Source organism: Panulirus ornatus, chromosome 12 (genome assembly GCF_036320965.1).
Source record: "Panulirus ornatus isolate Po-2019 chromosome 12, ASM3632096v1, whole genome shotgun sequence".
Lineage (NCBI taxonomy): Eukaryota > Metazoa > Arthropoda > Malacostraca > Decapoda > Palinuridae > Panulirus > Panulirus ornatus.
This window is the reverse complement of record NC_092235.1, coordinates 14617835-14640589: the sequence shown is the minus strand read 5'-3', so window position 1 is coordinate 14640589 and position 22755 is coordinate 14617835. Positions and strand designations below refer to the sequence as shown.

Genomic DNA, 22755 nt, shown 5'->3' with positions numbered 1-22755 from the left:
AATTATTATTAAAAGGGAGAACTAAAAGATTCTTGGTGTCAATGGGAGGTATGGGCTCAACTCTATAAAATTATTTCTTTGGTAACTTAAGGGATTTATCAATGAAAGATCTAGGGTACTTTAACTTAGACCCGATAGAATATATCTTCTCAAACTCATCATCAATAAACTCTGGACTGCAAATATGTAATGCCCTAAGGAACATAGATTGAAATGATAATTTGAGTCTGTCATGCTGAGATGAGTAATAATGGATATATGAGCATACATTGGGAGGTTTTCTGTATATGCTAAACTTAAACGTAGCTAGGACGCCATTTGGTGAACAAGTCATTTCTTTACCTAATGGCGTCCTAGCTACGTCTCTTCGTCATATATCAATCGACTTTTATATCTTGTATCTCCCCTGATGTAATTATCACACGAAAGTGTGGCCACCCCGCCACACATGAAATGACAACCCCCTCCCCCCGTGTGTGCGTGAGGTAGCACTAGGAAAAGACAACAAAGGCCACATTCGTTCACACTCAGTCTCTAGCTGTCATGTATAATGCACCGAAACCACAGCTCCCTTTCCACATCCAGGCCCCACAAAACTTTCCATGGTTTACCCTAGACACTTCACATGCCCTGGTTCAATCCACTGACAGCACGTCAACCCCGGTATACCACATCGTTCCAATTCACTCTATTCCTTGCACAACTTTCACCCTCATGCATGTTCAGGCCCCGATCACTCAAAATCTTTTTCACTCCATCTTTCCACCTCCAATTTGGTCTCCCACTTCTCGTTCCCTCCACCTCTGACACATATATCCTCTTTGGAAATCTTTCTTCACTCATTCTCTCCATGTGACCAAACCATTTCAAAACACCCTCTCATGTTTTCTCAACCACACTCTTTTTATTACCACACATCTCTCTTACACTTTCATTACTTACTCGGTCAAACCACCTCACAGCACATATTGTTCTCAAACATCTCATTTCCAGTACATCCATCTCCTCCGCACAACTCTATCTAAACCCCACGCCTCGCAACCATATAACATTGTCTGAACCACTATTCCTTCAAACATACCCATTTTTGCTTTCCGAGATAATGTTCTCGCCTTCCACACATTCTTCAACGCTTCCAGAACTTTCGCCCCCTCCCCCACCCTATGACTCACTTCAGCTTCCATGGTTCCATCCGCTGCCAAATCCACTCCTAGATATCTAAAACACTTCACTTCCTCCAGTTTTTCTCCCTTCAAACTTACCTCCCAATTGACCTGTCCCTCAACCCTACTGTACCTAATAACCTTGCTCTTATTCACATTTACTCTCAGCTTTCTTCTTTCACACTTTACCAAACTCAGTCACCAGCTTCTGCAGTTTCTCACACGAATCAGCCACAAGCGCTGTATCATCAGCGAACAACAACTGACTCACTTCCCAAGCTCTCTCATCCAAAACAGACTGCATACTTGCCCCTCTCTCCTAAACTCTTTCATATATACGTGGCTCAGGAAATCAGTTCTTTATTTACATACTTTCAATGCACAGTATATTTCCCCTGTCACCTGACCCTACTAACTCTCACTCTCTAACCAGCGTGACGTGTGTGCAGGAGTGTGGAGACGTCAAGCAATATCCATATCGTGAAAGCAAGCATGCGTGCGCTAGTAGCGGTGTGCGCTGGCCCTGTTATCCACCCGACGTGTCCGCTCACAGTTGGGGGGCCACGGAATGGCTGTCTGTGTGTGAGGTACAATGATTGTTACGACTATACTTTGTATCCCTTTTATGAAGAATGACAACTGATTTATATTTAGTTATTCATTTATTATACTTGACCGCCGTTTCCCGCATCAGCGAGGTAGCGCCAGGAAACAGACGAAGAACGGCCCATCCACTCATATATATATATGAGTTGTGGGAGTATGTGATAGAATGTAAGAAAGTAAATTCTCGATTAATATGGGTAAAACTGAAAGTTGACGGAGAGAGGTGGGTGATTATTGGTACATATGCACCTGGGCATGAGAAGAAAGATCATGAGAGGCAAGTGTTTTGGGAGCAGCTGAATGAGTTGTTAGTGGTTTTGATGCACAAGACCGGGTTATAGTGATGGGTGATTTGAATGCAAAGGTGAGTAATGTGGCAGTTGAGGGAATAATTGGTATACATGGGGTGTTCAGTGTTGTAAATGGAAATGGTGAAGAGCTTGTAGATTTATGTGCTGAAAAAGGACTGGTGATTGGGAATACCTGGTTTAAAAAGCGAGATATACATAAGTATACGTATGTAAGTAGGAGAGATGGCCAGAGAGCGCTATTGGATTACGTGTTAACTGACAGGCGCGCGAAAGAGAGACTTTTCGATATTAATGTGCTAAGAGGTGCAACTGGAGGGATGTCTGATCATTACCTTGTGGAGGCTAAGGTGAAGATTTGTATGGGTTTTCAGAAAAGAAGAGAGAATGTTGGGGTGAAGAGAGCGGTGAGAGTAAGTGAGCTTGGGAAGGAGACGTGTGAGGAAGTACCAGGAGAGACTGAGTACAGAATGGAAAAAGGTGAGAACAATGGAAGTAAGGGGAGTGGGGGAGGAATGGAATGTATTTAGGGAATCAGTGATGGATTGCGCAAAAGATGCTTGTGGCATGAGAAGAGTGGGAGGTGGGTTGATTAGAAAAGGCAGTGAGTGGTGGGATGAAGAAGTAAGATTAGTAGTGAAAGAGAAGAGAGAGGCATTTGAACGATTTTTGCAGGGAAAAATTGCGATTGAGTGGGAGATGTATAAAAGAAAGAGACAGGAGGTCAAGAGAAAGGTGCAAGAGGTGAAAAAGAGGGCAAATGAGAGTTGGGGTGAGAGAGTATCATTAAATTTTAGGGAGAATAAAAAGATGTTCTGGAAGGAGGTAAATAAAGTGCGTAAGACAAGGGAGCAAATGGGAACTTCAGTGAAAGGCGCTAATGGGGAGGTGATAACAAGTAGTGGTGATGTGAGAAGGAGATAAAGTGAATATTTTGAAGGTTTGTTGAGTGTGTTTGATGATAGAGTGGCAGATATAGGGTGTTTTGGTCGAGGTGGTGTGCAAAGTGAGAGGGTTAGGGAAAATGATTTGGTAAACAGAGAAGAGGTAGTAAAAGCATTGCGGAAGATGAAAGCCGGCAAGGCAGCAGGTTTGGATGGTATTGCAGTGGAATTTATTAAAAAGGGGGTGACTGTATTGTTGAATGGTTGGTAAGGTTATTTAATGTATGTATGACTCATGGTGAGGTGCCTGAGGACTGGCGGAATGCGTGCATAGTGCCATTGTACAAAGGCAAAGGGGATAAGAGTGAGTGCTCAAATTACAGAGGTATAAGTTTGTTGAGTATTCCTGGTAAATCATATGGGAGGATATTGATTGAGAGGGTGAAGGCATCTACAGAGCATCAGATTGGGGAAGAGCAGTGTGGTTTCAGAAGTGGTAGAGGATGTGTGGATCAGGTGTTTGCTTTGAAGAATGTATGTGAGAAATACTTAGAAAAGCAAATAGATTTGTATGTAGCATTTATGGATCTGGAGAAGGCATATGACAGAGTGGAAAGAGATGCTCTGTGGAAGGTATTAAGAATATATGGTGTGGGAGGTAAGTTGTTAGAAGCAGTGAAAAGTTTTTATCGAGGATGTAAGGCATGTGTACGTGTAGGAAGAGAGGAAAGTGATTGGTTCTCAGTGAATGTAGGTTTGCGGCAGGGGTGTGTGATGTCTCCATGGTTGTTTAATTTGTTTATGGATGGGGTTGTTAGGGAGGTGAATGCAAGAGTTTTGGAAAGAGGGGCAAGTATGAAGTCTGTTGTGGATGAGAGAGCTTGGGAAGTGAGTCAGTTGTTGTTCGCTGATGATACAGCGCTGGTGGCTGATTCATGTGAGATTCTGCAGAAGCTGGTGACTGAGTTCGGTAAAGTGTGTGAAAGAAGAAAGTTAAGAGTAAATGTGAATAAGAGCAAGGTTATTAGGTACAGTAGGGTTGAGGGTCAAGTCAATTGGGAGGTAAGTTTGAATGGAGAAAAACTGGAGGAAGTAAAGTGTTTTAGATATCTGGGAGTGGATCTGGCAGCGGATGGAACCATGGAAGCGGAAGTGAATCATAGGGTGGGGGAGGGGGTGAAAATCCTGGGAGCCTTGAAGAATGTGTGGAAGTCGAGAACATTATCTCGGAAAGCAAAAATGGGTATGTTTGAAGGAATAGTGGTTCCAACAATGTTGTATGGTTGCGAGGCGTGGGCTATGGATAGAGTTGTGCGCAGGAGGGTGGATGTGCTGGAAATGAGATGTTTGAGGACAATGTGTGGTGTGAGGTGGTTTGATCGAGTAAGTGACGTAAGGGTAAGAGAGATGTGTGGAAATAAAAAGAGCGTGGTTGAGAGAGCAGAAGAGGGTGTTTTGAAATGGTTTGGGCATATGGAGAGAATGAGTGAGGAAAGATTAACCAGAGGATATATGTGTCGGAGGTGGAGGGAACGAGGAGAAGTGGGAGACCAAATTGGAGGTGGAAAGACGGAGTGAAAAAGATTTTGAGCGATCGGGGCCTGAACATGCAGGAGGGTGAAAGGCGGGCAAGGAATAGAGTGAATTGGATCGATGTGGTATACCGGGGTTGACGTGCTGTCAGTGGATTGAATCAGGGCATGTGAAGCGTCTCGGGTAAACCATGGAAAGTTGTGTGGGGCCTGGATGTGGAAAGGGAGCTGTGGTTTCGGGCATTATTGCATGACAGCTAGAGACTGAGTGTGAACGAATGGTGCCTTTCTTGTCTTTTCCTAGCGCTACCTTGCACACATGAGGGGGGAGGGGGATGGTATTCCATGTGCGGCGGGGTGGCGATGGGAATGAATAAAGGCAGACAGTGTGAATTGTGTGCATGGGTATATATGTATGTGTCTGTGTGTGTGTATATATATATGTGTACAGAAATAAATAAATGAATATATATATATATATATATATATATATATATATATATATATATATATATATATATATATATATATATATATATATATATATATATATATATATATATATTGTATATATATATATATATTGTGTATATATATATATATATATATATATATATATATATATATATATATATATATATATATATATATATATATATTATACTTGATCGCCGTTTCCCGCATCAGCGAGGTAGCGCCAGGAAACAGACGAAGAACGGCCCATCCACTCATATATATATATATATATATATATATATATATATATATATATATATATATATATATATATATATATATATATATATTCTTCTTTTCTTTCAAACTATTCGCCATTTCCCGCATTAGCGAGGTAGCGTTAAGAACAGAGGACTGGGCCTTTGAGGGAATACCCTCACCTGGCCGAATTCTCTGCTCCTTCTTTTGGAAAAAAAAAAAAAATACATACACATACACAGACATATTCATGTTAACATTTGTACATGTTCATATTGCTTTTCCCCATCCATTCTTGGCGACACCCAGTCCCACAGTAAACAGCATCGCTACTCCCACTTCAGCGAGGTAGCGAAAGGAAAAAAAAAAAAGCCACATACGTTCACACTCAGTCTAGCTGTCATATGTAATGCACCGAAACCACAGCTCCCTTTCCACATCCAGGCCCCACAAAACTTTCCATGGTTCATCCCACACGCTTCACATGTCCTGGTTCAGTCCATTGACAGCACGTCGACCCTGATATACTACATCATTCCAATTCACTCTATTCCTTGCATGCCTTTCACCCTCCTGTATGTTCAGGTCCTGATCGCTCAAAATCTTTTTCACTCCATCCTTCCACCTCTAATTTGGTCTCCTGCTTCTCCTTCTTTCCTCCACCTCTGACACGTATATCCTCTTTGTCAATCTTTCGTTACTTATTCTCTCCATATGTCCAAACCATTTCAACACACCCTTTTCTGCTCTCTCATCCACACTCTTCTTATTACCACACATCTCTCTTACCCTTCCATTACTTACTCGATGAAACCACTTCACACCACATATTGTCCTCAAACATTTCATTACCAACACATCCACCCTCCTCCGTATAACCTTATCTATAATAGCCCGTGCCTCTCAACCATATGATATTGTTCAAACGACTATTCCTTCAAACGTACCCATTTTTGCTCTCTGAGATAATGTTTCTCTCCTTCCACACATTCTTCAACGCTTCTAAAACCTTCGCCCCCTCCCCTACCCTGTGACTCACTTCCGCTTCCATGGTTCCATTCGCTGCTAAGTCCACTTCCAGATATCTAAAACACTTCACTTCCTCCGACATTTCTCCATTCAAACTTACATCCCAATTAACGTGTCCCTTAACCCTACTGAACCTAATAACCTTGCTCTTATTCACATTTACTCTCAACTTTCTTCTTTCACACATTTTACCAAACTCAGTCACCAGCTTCTGCAGTTTCTCCCTCCAATCAGCCACCAGCGCTGTATCATCAGCAAACAGCAACTGACTCACTGACTCACCCAAGCCCTCTCATCTACAACAGACTGCATACTTGCCCCTCTCTCCAACACTCATGCATTTACTCCCTAACCACCCCATCCATAAACAAATTAAACAACCATGAAGACATCACACACCCCTGTTGCAAACCGACCTTCACTGGGAAGCAATCACTCTCCTCTCTTCCTACTCGTACATATGCCTTACATCGTAGGTAAAAACTTTTCATTGCTTCTAGCAACTTACCTCCCACACCATATACTCTTAAAACCTTGAACAAAGCATCTCTATCAACTCTATCATATGCCTTTTCCAGATCCATAAATGAATGCTACATACAAATGCATCTCTTTTTTCTAGATATTTCTCATACATTCTTCGAAGCAAACATTCACACATCCTCTACCACTTCTGAAACCACACTGCTCTTCCCAAATCTGATGCTCTGTACATGCCTTTACTCCGAGCCAACCCCTAGGGGTGGATGAACAGTTGGGTTGACTGTGGACGGACTGCCGCAACCAGGATTGGAACCTATGAGCTCGACCCTGGGCGGCCCGTGAATATGTCAGTCAGGAGCACTAACTGCTACATCACGGTGTGTGTGTGTGTGTGTGTGTGTGTGTGTGTGTGTGTGTGTGTGTGTGTGTGTGTGTGTGTGTGTGTGTGTGTGTGTGTGTGTGTGTGTGTGTGTGTGTGTGTGTGTGTGTGTGTGTGTGTGAATTGGGATGGTGAGTATACGAGTAAACACATGGGAAAGATATTGAGTTCTATCTTTTTAATGTTTCTCTGAAGAACACTTCTCAGAAGCTTTCCCTTATATTTACTCGCCACGCCAATCCACACATCTGTCGTGATAATTCGTGAGTCAGTTGTTGTTCGCTGATGATACAGCGCTTGTGGCTGATTCGTGTGAGAAACTGCAGAAGCTGGTGACTGAGTTCGGTAAAGTGTGTGAAAGAAGAAAGTTGAGAGTAAATGTGAATAAGAGCAACGATATTAGGTACAGTAGGGTTGAGGGACAAGTCAACTGGGAGGTAAGTTTGAATGGAGAAAAACTGGAGGAAGTAAAGTGTTTTAAATATCTGGGAGTGGATTTGGCAGCGGATGGAACCATGGAAGCGGGAGTGAATCATAGGGTGGGGGAGGGGGCGAAAGTTCTGAGGGCGTTGAATAATGTGTGGAAGTCGAGAACATTATCTCGGAAACCAAAAGTGGGTATGTTCGAAGGAATAGTGGTTCCGACAATGTTATATGGTTGCGAGGCGTGGGCTATGGATAGAGTTGTGCGCAGGAGGGTGGATGTGCTGGAAATGAGATGTTTGAGGACAATATGTGGTGTGAGATGGTTTGATCGAGTAAGTAATCTTAGGGTAAGAGAGATGTGTGGAAATAAAAAGAGTGTGGTTGAGAGAGCAGAAGAGGGTGTTTTGAAATGGTTTGGTCACATGGAGAGAATGAGTGATTAAAGATTGACCAAGAGGCTATATGTGTCAGAGGTGGAGGGAACGGGGAGAAGTGGGAGACGAGTGAAAAAGATTTTGAGTGATCGGGGCCTGAACATGCAGGAGGGTGTAAGGCGTGCAAGGAATAGAGTGAATTGGAACGATGTGGTATACCGGGGTCGATGTGCTGTCAATGGATTGAACGAGGGCATGTGAAGCGTCTGGGGTAAACCATGGAAAGTTCTGTGGGGCCTGGATGTGGAAAGGGAGCTGTGGTTTTGGTGCATTATTACATGACAGCTAGAGACTGAGTGTGAACAAACGTGGCCTTTGTTGTCTTTTCCTAGCGCTACCTCGCGCACATGAGGGGGGAGGGGTTTGTTATTTCATGTGTGGCGGGGTGGCGATGAGAATGAATAAAGGCAGACAGTATGAATTATGTACATGAGTATATATGTATATGTCTGTGTGGGTATATATATGTATACGTTAAGATGTATAGGTATGTATATTTACGTGTGTGGATGTGTATGTATAAACATGTGTATGTGGGTGGGTTGGGCCATTCTTTCGTCTGTTTCCTTGCGCTACCTCGCTAACGCGGGAGACAGCGACAAAGCAAAATAAATATAAAATATTTTTTTTTTTTCATACTATTTGCCATTTCCCGCGTTAGCGAGGTAGCGTTAAGAACAGAGAACTGGGCCTTAGAGGGAATATCCTCACCTGACCCCCTTCTCTGTTCCTTCTTTTGGAAAATTAAAAAAAAAAAAAAAAAAAAAAAAAAGAAAGGGGAGGATTTCCAGCCACCCGCTCCCTCCCCTTTTAGTCGCCTTCTACGACACGCAGGGAATACGTGGGAAGTATTCTTTCTCCCCTATCCCTATATATATATATATATATATATATATATATATATATATATATATATATATATATATATATATATATATATATATATATATATATTCCTATGAGTCCACGGGGAAAATGAAATACGATAAGTTCCTAAGTGCACTTTCTGTAATAATCACATCATCAGGGGAGACATCACGAGAAAAATGGAACACGTTAGTTCGTAAGTACATTTTCGTCTAACGCTTGTTTACCACTGGCGTCTTAGCTACGTCTCTTCCTTGTATATCAACGAACTGTTCTACGTCTTCTATCTCATTTTTGTATCTCTGACGGTGTGGCCATTACACAAAAGTGCACAATACAAGCCACGAATTCCGTGCTTGTAGTAGGAAGGGACTGAGTGGGGAGGAGTGGGAGGTCGCAAATTTTCCCCTCTTGTATTACTTTCCAAAGGAAGGAAAAGGGAAGTGAGCCAAATGTGAGTATCCTTAATTATATAGTTGTGAGGCGTGGGCTATAGATAGGGTTGTACGGAGGAGGGTGGATGTGTTGGAAATGAGATGTTTAAGGACAATATGTGGTGTGAGGTGGTTTGATTAAGTAAATAATGAAAGGGTAAGAGAGATGTGTGGTAATATAAAGAGTTTGGTTTTTAGAGCAGAGAAGTGTGTGTTGAAATGGTTTGGTCACATGGAGAGAATGAGTGAGGAATGATTGACAAAGGATATATATGTCAGAGGTGAAGGGAACAAGGAGAAGCAAGAGACCAAATTGGAGGTGGAAGGATGGTGTGAAAAAGATATAAAGCGATCGGGGCCTAAACATGCAGGAGGATAAAAGGCGAGCACGGAACAGAGTGACTTAGAACGATGTGGTATACCGGGGTCGACGTGCTGTCAATGGATTGAACCAGGGTATGTGAAACGTCTGGGGTAAACCATGGAAAGGTTTGTGGGGCCTGGATGTGGACAGGGAGCTGTGGGTTCGATGCATTACACATGACAGCTAGAGACAGAGTAAGCGGATGTGGCCTTTCTTCACCTGCTCCTGGCGCTACATCTCTGACGCGGGAAACGGCGATGTAGCATGTAATAAATACTTTAATAGGATTTTTCTTTCCTCGTGACTGACTGTGTTATCCTGATAGGTCCGTGAGTGTAGGAGGACACGTCTTCCTGGTGCAAACACATGTGTCACGAACTTTCCCTCAAACTCCACCTCAGTGAACACGTTTCCAGATTACAAGTTTTACATGACTCATGGCTACCCGTCACCACACCCCCCCCCACTGTTTCCCTTCCCCGTCCAGAGAGAGAGAGAGAGAGAGAGAGAGAGAGAGAGAGAGAGAGAGAGAGAGAGAACTAAGCAGGTGGACTAATTTCAAACACTCCCTCGCGCACCGCTGCCTATGACCTTTCTAGAATACATTATGACTTCCCCCCCCCCCATATCAATATATCACGTTATAATTGGGGGAGAATTGGTGTCAGCGCGCGGAAGTTATCCCCTCCATGTTGCTGCCTCCATAACCCGACAGGTCGGTCATGCGTGAGAGAGAGAGAGAGAGAGAGAGAGAGAGAGAGAGAGAGAGAGAGAGAGAGAGACTACGGCAAATGTTCTAACGGGAAGCGCTTTCAACCGCGCGTTTTGCTTGCTTGATGCTATATAATACTGTCCTTCGCCCCTGCTTGAGAGAGAGAGAGAGAGAGAGAGAGAGAGAGAGAGAGAGAGAGAGGGGAAGCATGGATAAGGTCCTAACAAGCCACCACTGGTCAGCCGAGGGATACGCGACGACGGTGCCGCCCGGCTGCCAGATGTACGATAACCCTCGCTAGGCTGTCCATCTCCCGGCAGATGACGTCACGGGTCTTTTTAAACACCTTTTGCCTAATCCGAAATTTCACTTCACCAGACGTGATGGTCAGTACGCTTACGGCGCACCCTGGACCCGGTTTTTGTTTTGAACAATTTTCAGGTATAAGGATGTCGACTCAAGTGTAGATTTGCGCTCAATTTTTGCGGTACTTGTGACGTATAAACCCATGCAACAAGGACCTATGAGGCAATGGCCAGTTTCCCTTCAGTTTGTAATATACAGTTTTGTGCACGCACACACGCACGCACGAGCAACCTACCGCACATGTGAATGTACAGATAAACCCGCGTGCGTTCCTATGTATGTACAGAGGCGTTCTAACGCACACACCATTAAAATACGCATAAAATCGTACGGTCTCGCGTATGTGTAGGACGCAACGCTGCGTTGAACCCCGGCAACCTCTCGTATATTGCGTGCTGATGGAAATCCTTTGGCAGATCTTATCACCCTTTTCAGGTCTATAACTACCCTTGGTGTTTCCTAATCATGCATATATACATGTCAAACATCACAGCTGAACATTTTCTATGGTGAAAGAAAATGACTTCATGTGACCTCCTGCGGTCGTGGGAGGAGGGGGGGGGGGGATAACAGCCTTCCAATTTATCATTTTATCGTATAACCTGAACGAATTACGAGCCCATAAATTATTCTTTCAACTCGTTTAATGTTCAGTAACGTTAGTGAAGGTTACTGTATACCATTAGGCAAACACTACCATGACCGTGGATATGAGACCTTCGCGCTCATTGGCTGGTGGCCTGGCCTGGCGTGTGGCCGGTGATTGGTGGGTTGTGACCCTCCGCTGGCCGGGGCCACACTCACTCTCGTTGGCGCGTCTCTGCATCAGTCGGTGGTTTCACCGTGCCCAAGGCGGTCACCTAGTGCCAGTTCTCCTCCCACACTGCAGCTGTGACACTCCACTTCTCGCCCGTCCCGCAGCGCAAGATATTGACCATCATAATACGACGAGTTGGACCACACGTCTACAAGGTAAGTGTGCTGTGTGGGTGTAGCTGGGCTCTGGTGTAGCTGACAATGTGGTGGCAAGTGTGGCGCGAGCCGTGGCAGCAGTATAGTTGCTACGGTGTCGAGAGGCGGAGCGGCTGCCCCACACTGTGCTGGCTGGTGTGGACATCACTACACCAGCCAGGTGAAAACCATGTCGCCTGTCTTCTGTTTACAGTAGACAACGACGAAATATACTCAGGTGTCGACTGTTTATATTGTGATAAATATGATAAGACTGTTTTGAACATCCCGACGATACTCTCTTTATCTCTCTCTTCTTTCTCACAATTCCTCTCTCTCTCTCTCTCTCTCTCTCTCTCTCTCTCTCTCTCTCTCTCTCTCTCTTAATCTTATTACCAATACTCGAGATAAAATGAGATGTATTTCATAATCTATGGCATACTATGTACACACATCTATCGCTATCAGTATACCCCCACTTCAGCTCTCTAATATATACTCCTCTTATTAGCTCTGACTTGCCCTATCATTTCTCATTCAATCGACCCTCCTCACACCTCACACTATCCTCAAACATTTACCTCCCGACACTCGCATCTCCACCATCCCAGGGCCCATCACGCCTCACACATCACCGTCGGGGCTTCTGTGCCTATCATACCCATATCCACCTCTACCCTGACGGACAATGACCTCTCCTTCCACATATTCCTCACTGCACACAGGACCTTTGCTCACACCAACCCCCTTAGCTTCCATTCGCTGCAATGTCCACCCCCTCACCCCCAGGTATGTAAAACATTCCACTTTCTCCAAGATTTCTCTATTCAAACTCATACTGCAACAGCTGTCTCTCTCCCCTCCTACACTTATCAACCTCATATCTCTCGTAATGTACACAGGGACTAGATGGAATCATTAATACACCTCTGGCCGCCATTAGATTTCAACTCGGGTCTGCCGCGTGGCTGGCGGGCAGGTTCCACTGCACTACGAGGTGAGGAAAAGCTTTCCATCTCAGTCAGAGACGAAATAGATTTTGTCAACATGCACTGTAGCGGCACGTGCAAGCCTGCCATTGTCCAGGCTTGGGTTCAAATCCAATGGCGCCCAGAGGTATAATGTTTCCATTATTAACCGTACTTTGATTCACATTAACTCTCATCATGCTCCTTTCACGCACCCTCCCATACTCACACAACAGCTTGTACAGTTTCTCACTCCAATCTGCCACCTGTACTAAGTCATCAGCAAACAGCAAGTAACTTACCTCCTTGGCTCCCCAAACAGACTACATACCTGCCTCTCTCTCTCCAACACGCTAGCATTCACCTTCTTCATCATCCCATCCCTAAACAGGTTACATAGTGTGAGGCAGAGCAGCTTGCCACAATGACGAGTTTCTATTAGAACAATAAAGCACATGTGCGAATAGGAAGAGAGGAGGGTGAATGGTCATAAGTGAAGGTGAGTCTGCAGTAGGGGTGTGTGATGTCACCGTGGCTCTAATCTGTTTGCTGATAACAGTTCTCATTGTAGAATCGAGTGAGAAACTCCAGATGGTTTCTGGGTTTCGGGGTACAAGTGGAGGAGTAAGTTGAAAGCTAAAGTGAATAATAGTAAGGTTATTAGATTCAGCTGGGAAGAGAGATAAGTTAGTTCGATTGAGTCTGAATGGAGAGAAGCTGGAGACTGAAATGGGTATGTTTGATGGTACAGTCGTGTCAACGGTGTTGTATGGATGCGAGGCATGGGCTGGGGGCGAGGACATACGGAGGAGGAGGCATACTTAGCATACTTGAAGTGTGATAGTAATACGAGTACGCATGAGAGCTGTTGAGGGTGCACTGAAATGGTATGAACATATAGAGAGGATGAGTGAGGAGAGGTTAACCACCAGGATACGAGTGTCAAAAGTGGACGGGACAAGAAGGGGTGGACAAAGGAGGAAACAGAAGGATGTTCATAATCTGATCATGCAGGAGGGTGTGAGACGTGCGAAATGGAGCGATCTGGTATACAGGGGGCGACGTGGTGCCAGTGGAATAAAATCAGGGCATATGAAGCGGCTGGGTAAAACCACGGAAAGGTCTGTGGGGTCCAGATGTGGATAGGGGGATCTAGTTTTGGTATACTATACAAGGCAGCTAGAGAATGGATGTGAACAAATGAAGCCATTCTTGGTTCGTTCCTGGCGCTCCCTCGCTACGCGGGAAACGCTATCCAACACACACACACACACACACACGCAGAGTAAACTCGCTGGAAAAATACACGCAAAAGCTTCAAGCTTTCGACACAGAGTAATTAAGAAAATGGCTTGAACGTATTTATTTTCTTATCTAGCGATATATATATATATATATATATATATATATATATATATATATATATATATATATATATATATATATATATATATATATATATACGGAATTAGCTGTAAACCTGAGTGTTTTCTGGCGTGTACATCAGGAACTTTTGAGACATTCATTTCTGTTGAATTCCTGACCGTGTGAACAGCTGACCCTAAACTGCCCATGTTGTTAGGCTGTTAAGCCATCAGCGGCCAAGGTCATCTCAGGTCTTCCTCGTCAAGTTGTAAACACCAAACAAGCACTTCCGAACACCCTCATCAGGTGGTCAGTATAACTCGAGGACTTTACACATACATACATACATACATACATACATACAAACATGGTCCTTACCGCTTCCAGTGTTCAACAAACTGCTGTATTCGAGTTGTGTACAAGTAATGGTCAGAACATGACATCTATGAACATATTGAGACCCGGCCGCATGACGAGAGAGAGAGAGAGAGAGAGAGAGAGAGAGAGAGAGAGAGAGAGAGAGAGAGAGAGAGAGAGAGAGAGAGAGAGACGTCATCATTCTCACACCTGCAGGTTTAAAAAAGAAATTTTGGTTGTTGGATGAGGCAGCTGGAGGTTGACGGTTTTACAATGATCATGTGGCAGTTAATAATCTTCATGACCAAACAACCAAACCCAGAAACTATGATATGGGGCCTCTGCACCTCTAAGGCTGCTCTCCGATCAGTAGCAGGGAAATGACAGACTCCTACGACGAGTCTAGTGTTCCTTTTCGTCCGCTAACGATAACACCAACGTGGGGGTAACCACGTGCAGGTGGAGTCCGGTAACACTCACAAGACGACATATTCCTCTCCCAATCCATGACGAACATGGCTGGCGTCTCCTCTGTTGCATGACTGTCATGATCATATGTGTCTGTCTGTCTGTCTGTCTGTTGTGACCACACTGATCTCTGCTCACTATGGCTCACATAAACAGCCTTGGAACTACCCAATAACCTGATGTTGTTTACCTGGGCCATAACAATGTACAGTCATGCACATGACCTGGGCCATAACAATGTACAGTCATGCACATGACCCGGGCCATGACAATATGCAGTCATGCACATGACCTGGGCCATGACAATATGCAGTCATGCACATGACCTGGGCCATGACAATATGCAGTCATGCACATGACCCGGGCCATGACAGTATGCAGTCATGCACATGACCCGGGCCATGACAATGTACAGTCATGCACATGACCCGGGCCATGACAATATGCAGTCATGCACATGACCCGGGCCATGGCAATGTATAGTCATGCACATGACCCGGGCCATGGCAATATGCAGTCATGCACATGACCTGGGCCATGACAATGTACAGTCATGCACATGACCTGGGCCATGACAATATGCAGTCATGCACATGACCTGGGCCATAACAATGTACAGTCATGCACATGACCTGGGCCATGACAGTATGCAGTCATGCACATGACCTGGGCCATGACAATATGCAGTCATGCACATGACCCGGGCCATGACAATGTACAGTCATGCACATGACCCGGGCCATGACAATATGCAGTCATGCACATGACCCGGGCCATGGCAATGTATAGTCATGCACATGACCCGGGCCATGGCAATATGCAGTCATGCACATGACCTGGGCCATGACAATGTACAGTCATGCACATGACCTGGGCCATGACAATATGCAGTCATGCACATGACCTGGGCCATAACAATGTACAGTCATGCACATGACCTGGGCCATAACAATGTACAATCATGCACATGACCTGGGCCATGACAATATGCAGTCATGCACATGACCCGGGCCATGACAATATGCAGTCATGCACATGACCTGGGCCATAACAATGTACAGTCATGCACATGACCTGGGCCATAACAATGTACAGTCATGCACATGACCTGGGCCATAACAATGTACAGTCATGCACATGACCTGGGCCATAACAATGTACAGTCATGCACATGACCTGGGCCATAACAATGTACAGTCATGCACATGACCTGGGCCATAACAATGTACAGTCATGCACATGACCTGGGCCATGACAATGTACAGTCATGCACATGACCTGGGCCATGACAATATGCAGTCATGCACATGACCTGGGCCATGACAATATGCAGTCATGCACATGACCTGGGCCATGACAATATGCAGTCATGCACATGACCCGGGCCATGACAATATGCAGTCATGCACATGACCTGGGCCATGACAATATGCAGTCATGCACATGACCCGGGCCATGACAATATGCAGTCATGCACATGACCTGGGCCATGACAATATGCAGTCATGCACATGACCCGGGCCATGACAATATGCAGTCATGCACATGACCTGGGCCATGACAATATGCAGTCATGCACATGACCCGGGCCATGACAATATGCAGTCATGCACATGACCTGGGCCATGACAATATGCAGTCATGTACATGACCTGGGCCATGACAATATGCAGTCATGCACATGACCCGGGCCATGACAATATGCAGTCATGCACATGACCCGGGCCATAACAATACCTGGGTAACATGATCAATTGCAACTTTTACCCAGAAGACAAATGCGGTCAGGTTTATAGAAAACGGACACAACGTAAAACACGATGAGGTACACCGCTTTGGTAATGAATGAGTCACCGTAAATAATTATTGTATTTTACTAAAGATTAATTTTCCCAATAGTTCACATAAAGTCAATAAAGAATATATGAAATATTTGGTAGTATAAATGATGATATAATATATATATATATATATATATATATATATATATATATATATATATATATATATATATATATATATATATATATATATATATATATGTTTAACAAATGGCGTTCTCGCTTCGTCTCTTCTTTGTATATCAACTGACTGTTATATTTCTCTCTTGTGTCTCCTCTGATGATGTGATTATTACACGAAAGTGCACTTGGGAACTTTTCGTGTTTCATTTTCCCCGTGGACTCATAAGAATATATATATATATATATATATATATATATATATATATATATATATATATATATATATATATATATATATATATATAAATGTTGCTTGGCTAATATGAAGGAAACATCATCAGTCATACTAAGCAACAACATTACTTTATATGATATACCTGACCTAACGTATAACAAATCCGTGACGTTTTCTATCAACTTAGATCCGTTTTCTGTCAACGAAATATAATATCATTGTTGTTTGTATTTCCTAATTGGTGACTATCATTGTTCATGACCTCAAACCTGTTGTCTGATGTGATGAAATGATTGGATGACTGATGCACGAGTAGGCAACATGGCAGACGACAAACTGATCAATTCACATAATCATTCGAGAGGAAATGTCAGGTCCACTAACCTGCTGTTGGTCCTGTCTGAATTCCTTTGTATTTTGTGTGAAATATCTTGTGAGAATGAAAATACATAATTCAATAATAAATGATCATATAATCTATATACATCATTATCGCCACTGAGTTTAAAACGCATATGAAATGTGAAGTGAACGCATTCACATGCACGAATTCATGGGTTTTCTACTTACATACATGATTACGTACGTAAGTGATTACGTACATACATGATTACGTACATACATGATTACGTACATAAATGATTACGTACATACATGATTACGTACATACTTGATTACGTACATACATGATTACGTACATAAATGATTACGTACATACATGATTACGTACATACTTGATTACGTACATACATGATTACGTACATGATTACGTACATAAATGATTACGTACATGATTACGTACATAAATGATTACGTACATACACATGATTGCGGAAGTAACTGAGCCGACGTGTCTCACATGTTAATATTCATAAACTTATGTAGTCAGACTTTCTGAGCCATGATGAGACGGTTCGCTGTGGTCATCCCAGGTACGTTCCCACCACCATCTTGGCTCTCGTAGCTACGAAAACAACAACAAATACCCTAACTTAATCAATGTCCACATATGTGTTCCCTGTCGTACTTCCTCTTCCTGAAAACCTCTGGTCCTAACCCTTGGTCTCCACATCTTTTTTTTTTTTGTATCAGTAGTATATCCCTAGTGTTCTCACCTCAAGGGTTAAATAGAAAAAAAAAGATACCGTTGTTTGTGTGAGGCAAGGCGAAGCCTACCCGACCCCATTCAAGGCTTCCAGTGCTCACGTCCGGGCCGGCCCAGCCCACCATCATGTGTCTCTTATTAATATCTTATTTTTTCTCTCGTTGGATCCTGCTTCCTTCTCTCCCTCTGATATCATGACTTGATGAGCCTTTCTTATGTCTGGTATATTGTATATCCACACCACGACGTTTTCTTCAGTCTTCCAAACAGTATATTTCATTTTCTTTTCTCTATTTTTTTCCCCGTTTTCTCGTTAACTCGTATTTTCTACATATGTTTCGTCTAGCGGGACTAGGTTAACTTGATCAATTCTTTCTTCTGGACGATGTTTATTACCTCGTAAATATCTCCTATAATACGCTGGTCTTCCTCGGTTAATATATAAAATATACCGATGAAGGCAAGACTTACTCATCGTATTTAACCTGATTACTGATCATATTTTCACAAGTTCTGAAATCAGACTTTCTATTATGACAGCAGAAAACTTTAAAGTGGAAATTACTTCCAGAGTTTTAGAAAATATTGTACCATAACTTACACTGAAAATGAGAGAGATTGGAGAACGGGGGGAAAAAAGAGCTAGTGTGTGTGTGTGTCTGTTTTCGCTTCGTTGATGCGAAATTATACGTAAAACTTTCATTATAAAACTTTTACGAAGTTTCTCGTTATACGCCCCAATACAACGTCTGCGTCTTCGCTACGTTTATGGGAAATTGTTGAAAAAAGTTTATTTTCTTCAATTTCCTAAGTTTCTCATTTACCTGCCTAGCATTTACACTAGGCGTCGTCTGTGGCCAAGATCTCTGTGCTCCAGGTGCAACTACAGGTAGTGAGGTACCTGTAAACAACAGCCTCACTAACTAGAGGTTGTGAGATACCAGTAAACAACAGCCTCACTAACTAGAGGTTGTGAGGTACCAGTAAACAATAGCCTCACTAACTAGAGGTTGTGAGGTACCAGTAAACAACAGCCTCACTAACTACAGGTTGTGAGGTACCAGTAAACAACAGCCTCACTAACTAGAGGTTGTGAGGTACCAGTAAACAACATCCTCACTAACTAGAGGTTGTGAGGTACCAGTAAACAACAGCCTCACTAACTACAGGTTGTGAGGTACCAGTAAACAACAGCCTCACTAACTAGAGGTTGTGAGGTACGAGTAAACAACAGCCTCACTAACTAGAGGTTGTCAGATACCAGTAAACAACAGCCTCACTAACTAGAGGTTGTCAGATACCAGTAAACAACAGCCTCACTAACTAGAGGTTGTGAGGTACCAGTAAACAACAGCCTCACTAACTAGAGGTTGTGAGGTACCAGTAAACAACAGCCTCACTAACTAGAGGTTGTGACGTACCAGTAAACAACAGCCTCACTAACTAGAGGTTGTGAGGTACCAGTAAACAACAGCCTCACTAACTAGAGGTTGTGAGGTACCAGTAAACAACAGCCTCACTAACTAGAGGTTGTGAGGTACCAGTAAACAACAGCCTCACTAACTAAAGGTTGTGAGGTACCAGTAAACAACAGCCTCACTAACTAGAGGTTGTGAGATACCAGTACACAACAGCCTCACTAACTAGAGGCTGTGAGGTACCAGTAAACAACAGCCTCACTAACTAGAGGTTGTGAGGTACTAGTAAACAATAGCCTCACTAACTAGAGGTTGTGAGGTACCAGTAAACAACAGCCTCACTAACTAGAGGTTGTGAGGTACCAGTAAACAACAGCATCACTAACTAGAGGTTGTGAGGTACCAGTAAACAACAGCCTCACTAACTAGAGGTTGTGAGGTACCAGTAAACAACAGCCTCACTAACTAGAGGTTGTGAGGTACCAGTAAACAATAGCCTCACTAACTAGAGGTTGTGAGGTACCAGTAAACAACAGCCTCACTAACTAGGGCGAGCCTCCCGTGGTGACCCTCCAGCACCAGGTGGTGGTGGGGCACCACTACCTACCTCATCATCATGGGGCACCACACATCACCAGTACCAGTGATGACCTGAGCTACCCCTACAGTAGCAGTGATGACCTGAGCTACCCCTACAGTACCAGTGATGACCTGAGCTACCCCTACAGTAGCAGTGATGACCTGAGCTACCCCTACAGTACCAGTGATGACCTGAGCTACCCCTACAGTACCAGTGATGACCTGAGCTACCCCTACAGTACCAGTGATGACCTGAGCTACCCCTACAGTACCAGTGATGACCTGAGCTACCCCTACAGTACCAGTGATGACCTGAGCTACCCCTACAGTACCAGTGATGACCTGAGCTACCCCTACAGTACCAGTGATGACCTGAGCTACCCCTACAGTACCAGTGATGACCTGAGCTACCCCTACAGTACCAGTGATGACCTGAGCTACCCCTACAGTACCAGTGATGACCTGAGCTACCCCTACAGTACCAGTGATGACCTGAGCTACCCCTACAGTACCAGTGATGACCTGAGCTACCCCTACAGTACCAGTGATGACCTGAGCTACCCCTACAGTACCAGTGATGACCTGAGCTACCCCTACAGTACCAGTGATGACCTGAGCTACCCCTACAGTACCAGTGATGACCTGAGCTACCCCTACAGTACCAGTGATGACCTGAGCTACCCCTACAGTACCAGTGATGACCTGAGCTACCCCTACAGTACCAGTGATGACCTGAGCTACCCCTACAGTACCAGTGATGACCTGAGCTACCCCTACAGTACCAGTGATGACCTGAGCTACCCCTACAGTACCAGTGATGACCTGAGCTACCCCTACAGTACCAGTGATGACCTGAGCTACCCCTACAGTACCAGTGATGACCTGAGCTACCCCTACAGTACCAGTGATGACCTGAGCTACCCCTACAGTACCAGTGATGACCTGAGCTACCCCTACAGTACCAGTGATGACCTGAGCTACCCCTACAGTACCAGTGATGAACTGAGCTACCCCTACAGTACCAGTGATGACCTGAGCTACCCCTACAGTACCAGTGATGACCTGAGCTACCCCTACAGTACCAGTGATGACCTGAGCTACCCCTACAGTACCAGTGATGACCTGAGCTACCCCTACAGTACCAGTGATGAACTGAGCTACCCCTACAGTACCAGTGATGACCTGAGCTACCCCTACAGTACCAGTGATGACCTGAGCTACCCCTACAGTACCAGTGATGACCTGAGCTACCCCTACAGTACCAGTGATGACCTGAGCTACCCCTACAGTACCAGTGATGACCTGAGCTACCCCTACAGTACCAGTGATGACCTGAGCTACCCCTACAGTACCAGTGATGACCTGAGCTACCCCTACAGTACCAGTGATGACCTGAGCTACCCCTACAGTACCAGTGATGACCTGAGCTACCCCTACAGTACCAGTGATGACCTGAGCTACCCCTACAGTACCAGTGATGACCTGAGCTACCCCTACAGTACCAGTGATGACCTGAGCTACCCCTACAGTACCAGTGATGACCTGAGCTACCCCTACAGTACCAGTGATGACCTGAGCTACCCCTACAGTATCAGTGATGACCTGAGCTACCCCTACAATACCAGTGATGACCTGAGCTACCCCTACAGTACCAGTGATGAACTGAGCTACCCCTACAGTAGCAGTGATGACCTGAGCTACCCCTACAGTACCAGTGATGACCTGAGCTACCCCTACAGTACCAGTGATGACCTGAGCTACCCCTACAGTACCAGTGATGACCTGAGCTACCCCTACAGTACCAGTGATGACCTGAGCTACCCCTACAGTACCAGTGATGACCTGAGCTACCCCTACAGTACCAGTGATGACCTGAGCTACCCCTACAGTACCAGTGATGACCTGAGCTACCCCTACAGTACCAGTGATGACCTGAGCTACCCCTATAGTACCAGTGATGACCTGAGCTACCCCTACAGTATCAGTGATGACCTGAGCTACCCCTACAGTACCAGTAGACCCCCTACAACATGGGGTTGTAACACATCCCATGGTTGTGGTGAGCGGTGGGGGCGACCATGGTTGTGGTGAGCGGTGGGGGCGACCAATCTTCTTTCTGGTGTGGGCAGCACGTCGGGTGTGGGGTGGAGGAGGTGATCGAGACATGGAGGAGGAGGAGGAGGAGGAGAAGATGGGAAGCAGGAAGAAGTCTGCCACACTCAGCCCCCTCCCCCCAGCAAACATGACTCGTCGCCCCAGGATATGACGGCCCCCTTGTTAGAAGCAGTGAAAAGTTTTTATCGAGGATGTAAGGCATGTGTACGTGTAGGAAGAGAGGAAAGTGATTGGGTTCTCAGTGAATGTAGGTTTGAGGCAGGGGTGTGTGATGTCTCCATGGTTGTTTAATTTGTTTATGGATGGGGTTGTTAGGGAGGTGAATGCAAGAGTTTTGGAAAGAGGGGCAAGTATGAAGTCTGTTGTGGATGAGAGAGCTTGGGAAGTGAGTCAGTTGTTGTTCGCTGATGATACAGCGCTGGTGGCTGATTCATGTGAGAAAGTGCAGAAGCTGGTGAATGAGTTTGGTAAAGTGTGTGAAAGAAGAAAGTTAAGAGTAAATGTGAATAAAAGCAAGGGTATTAGGTAC

At 44.5% G+C, this 22755-nt stretch overlaps 1 protein-coding gene across 1 annotated transcript in view; it reads left to right on the top strand.

The window, feature by feature from the left end:
- The first annotated feature begins 11534 nt into the window (after positions 1-11534).
- LOC139751789 (uncharacterized) overlaps positions 11535-22755 on the top strand; it is a 174510-nt gene continuing 163289 nt past the window's right edge. The window contains exon 1 of the mRNA XM_071667327.1: positions 11535-11673. The gene's annotated coding sequence lies outside the window, so the exon portion shown is untranslated. The remainder of the gene's footprint in view (positions 11674-22755) is intronic.